At 63.0% G+C, this 3,831-nt stretch overlaps 1 long non-coding RNA gene across 1 annotated transcript; it reads right to left on the bottom strand.

The window, feature by feature from the left end:
• Positions 1-1,152: 1,152 nt before the first annotated feature.
• Positions 1,153-3,210, bottom strand: LOC142360570 (uncharacterized). The gene is made up of 3 exons (XR_012763175.1): positions 2,887-3,210; positions 2,203-2,338; positions 1,153-1,531 (listed from the first exon to the last, which is right to left on the bottom strand). It is a non-coding gene; the product is annotated as an uncharacterized LOC142360570 (long non-coding RNA).
• Positions 3,211-3,831: the final 621 nt, after the last annotated feature.

The following is a 3,831-nucleotide window of genomic DNA, read 5'->3' as shown; positions in this document are numbered from 1 at the left end:
CAAGTCCCAGTAGTGGCAGCAATGGTTCCACAAGGACAAGGGGATCCCCTACCACTGAGCGGCCGGGGCGTGCGGGGATGGGAACCCCCCTGGGCTGCCCTCCCATCTGAATTGTTCAAATATTAAATGTTTTCTCTGTCCCTGGTGTCGTGGTTCATCCACCCATCTCGCGGCTGGGGGTGCAACCCCCTCAGTGCCCGAGCCCAGCGGGGACAGGCTGGCACCAGGCACCGCTGGCACGCACCAAACTGGGGCTGGGGCTGGCCGGTACCCCAGTGGGTGTGCTGGTGTCCAGAGGGACCTGGGGGGGCTGCAGAAATGGGCCAGCAGGACCCTCCTGGAGTTCAGGCACATCTCTGCAGGGAGGTGCCAAGAGGATGGGGGCCGCAGGTGGTGGGCACAGCCACGAGCAGTGGCAGCAGTTTGGGGTGCTGCTGGGTTTCTTGGGTGGTTTTGGGGTGGCGTGGGACCCTTGAAGGGCTAATTCTGACTGTAACTGCTCCACAGGGGTCACTGGTCAGCGAGGATCCATCTGGCCTGAAGGGCAAGGACACCCAATGGCAAGAAGGGGTTAAACTGGCTGGAAGCTGGGGTGCCAGGGACAGGAGGACTCCTTGCGAGGCAGTGAACTTTCCCTGGGTGCTGAGATAAGGAACAGCCTCAGCACTGTCTTGTAGCCCTCCTGGAAGGGGAGCGCTCAGGGCCCAAGATCAGGGACCACCTTAGGGCAGCAGAGCTGGGCAGGAGGATGGACCTGGGGCGGGGCTGAGGTGCCCCATGCCCGATCCTCCCTTCCTGTCCCTTGCTGCACATCTCCTGCTCTCCCTTGGCTACGTGTGGGCCTCAGCTTTGTGCTCCCTCAGTCTTATGTGGGCCTGGAACCTGAATGTGCGTAGCGTCTGAAGGCTTTCTGCGTGGAGGGGATCGAGTCCAAGCTCTGTCTTCTCATGGATGCCCACGCCTCCCCTTCTATCCCTTTGGGTGCACAGGCCTGTAGTTCTGTATTTCCTCACAGAGAAAAGCTAAACTCTGAAGGCTTTTCACACAGAGGGGATCAGGTCACAGCTCTGTCTTGTTGGGGATGCTCAAACCTTCCCTCCTGCCCCTTGCTGCACATCTCCTGCTCTCCCTTTGCCATTTACAGGCCTCAGCGTCATGCTCCCTCAGTTTTATGTGGGCCCAGGAGCAGAATGGAGCCTCTGGCAGAAAGCGCCTGGAGAGACTCCAGGTTGCCCACAGGGTGCTGGAGTCGGGGATCTGGAGGATCTGGAGAAACATTAGCAGCACATGGAGGAGCTGGACTGCTTCCCAAGTGGTTGCTCCTGAAGCACAGCTCTTCTTGGCACCTCGATTGCCGGTGCCAAGCCGGGTGTCCAACGCGAGGGTCCCATCTGTCTGCAGTGATCACGCATCGCTGGAGTTCACAGTCCTGAGGGATGTGGGAGAGGAGTATAGTCAGGATCCTGAACTTCTGGGAAGCCAACTTGCAGCTCTTCAAACAGTCAGTCAGTCAGACCCCACGGGAAAGTGCCTGCAGGGACAAGAGAGCAGAAAAGAGTTGGCACTTCTTGAAGGATGCTTTCCAGAGAGCGCAGGAGCTCTTAGTCCCCAGGTGTAAGAAGTCAGGCAAGGAAGGGAAGAGACCAGCACGGCTGAGTCGAGACCTGCTGCTCAAACGAAAGGGCACGAGGGAACTGCACAGGCAGTGGAAACGGGGACAGGTAGCTTGGGAAGAGTACCGGGATGCTGCCCGGTTGTGTAGGGAGGAGGTCAGGAGGGCCAAGGCGCAGCTGGAGCTCAACTTGGCAAGGGATGCTAACAAGCAGGGCTTCTCCGGGTATGTCAGCCAGAAATGGAAGGCTAAAGAAAGAGTACCCGCCCCGCTGAACAAGAATGGTGACCTCCTATCAAGAGACGAGGAGAAGGCTGAGGTGCTCAGCAACAGTTTTGCCTCAGTCTTCACTGGCAACCTCTCTGCTCGCCCCTCCCCCGTCGATGGACTGCAAGGTGGGGACCAGAGGGGCAAAGCCTCTCCCTGCCAGCTTGGACTCATCAAAGAGCGTCCCATCATCACGAAAGCCAACACCCTGGTGACAGCACCAGCCACGCAGCCAAGTGCTGAGCCGCATCACACACCTGCTCCTGCCTGCACCCCTTCCTTCAGATGCTCAGAGCAGAGCAAAGGACATCGTGAGCACCCACCCCCTCCAGCCGCAGCCCCGCAGCTTCGCACTCTGGCTGGATCCTGCCCACCTTCCCGCTGGCAGTGCCATTTGTGCCCAGGGGAAGCAGCCACAGCAGCTGACAGTGCGTGTTCCTCACAAGCTGGGGCCTCCTCCTGATGAAGAGAAATAAAGAAATAAATAAGCTTAGACAGTGCTTATGAAGACTTAGGGAATGCTAGTCTAGCTCAGCTCCCCAAATTCCTGAGCTTGGCAAATTCCTGAGCTCCCCAAATTCTGTATCCGTTTGAGTGATAAGGCTGGAAAGAAGAGTTACACAACAACAAGCCTACACTTCAAGCCAGCCGTAGCCAGTTCTGGAGTTTGGGAAAAGGCCCAGAAGTAACTGAGCCTGCGTGAAGTTCAAAGGTTACTAGCGGTGACCAAGAGGAGTCACCTATCTTCATCCCCAAGACCCTGACGACCACCCCAAGGAGGCACCGCGCAAGCGCAGTCGGGAGGAGTTCATGGAAACGACTCCTTGGAACTAATCTTAATAGAGAGCAGGAAAGGCTGTGCCTGTGTCTGTGAATACGCAGAACAGAGCTGTCCAAGTTACAGACGGCCTGGCGATATCGGCGCGCCCGCCTCTGGCGGTGCTGCCCCCGTGCCCAGCGCTGAACAAAACAGACCTACTTGAAATCGGAGCGCGGTGGAGTCTCACCTTGTCCGCAAGTCCCTCCTCCAGCCACGGCCCGGCCCTCAGCACCCGGAAGGCAGCCGGCGGCACGGCATTCCCGGCCGGGCCCACAGCCGCCTGCCTCGCTGCCCCTCAGCACAGAGTCCCCCTCGCCGAGCCCTCGCCGCTCCCTCCCGGGGCTCCCCCCGGCACAGCTCGCTCGCAGCCGCCCGGCGCTGCCCGCACCCCGGCCCTGCCCCGGCCCCCGCCGCAGGACGCTGCCCCGCCCAGCGCAGCCCCGCTCGCCCGCCGCACCCGGCCCCGACTCGCCGCCCGCCAAGCTCCCAACATGGCGCCGCCCGCCCCGCCGGGACACGACGGCCCCGGCCCCGGCCCCGGCCCGCGGCGCGCGCAGCGGCCGTTGACCGGCGGGGGCGCGGCCGCGGCGGCTCCGGCCCCGCCCAGGTGCCGCCAGCCGCTCTCGCGAGAGCGGGCGGGGCGCGCGGCTCCCTCGCTCGCCTGAGGGCTCGCTGCCGGGGCGGGAAGGGGCGCGCGCCGGAGCCGCTGAGGGGAGCGGGCGGGAGCGGGACCCCGGGGGGGGGCACCGGGCGCGGTGAGCCGTCCCGCAGCAGCCCCGCGCCGGGCCAGGGCCGGGGATGGGGCGTGGGGGGCTCGTGCCGGAGCGCTGCGAGCTGCTGCGGGGCCGGCGGGGAGGGGAGACTGCGGCGGGACAGCCCCCCCCCCCCCATTAGGGCGGCCGCGGGCCGAGTTGCCTCAGGACGGAGGCGCGGGGGGGTCCGAGGCTGCGGGGGCCGGAGAGCGGCCCTGGAGCTGGGGAGTGTCACTGCAATCTTCAAAAAGGGCAAGAAGGAGGACCCAGGGAACTACAGGCCGGGCAGCCTCACCTCCATCCCGGGAAAGGTGATGGAGCAGCTTATCGTGGAGGCCATCAACGAGCAAGTGGAGGAAAAGAAGGTTATCAGGAGTAGT

The sequence above is a fragment of the Opisthocomus hoazin genome, chromosome 1 (assembly GCF_030867145.1).
Source record: "Opisthocomus hoazin isolate bOpiHoa1 chromosome 1, bOpiHoa1.hap1, whole genome shotgun sequence".
NCBI classification, from domain to species: domain Eukaryota; kingdom Metazoa; phylum Chordata; class Aves; order Opisthocomiformes; family Opisthocomidae; genus Opisthocomus; species Opisthocomus hoazin.
This window is presented reverse-complemented; position numbering and strand designations above follow the sequence as displayed.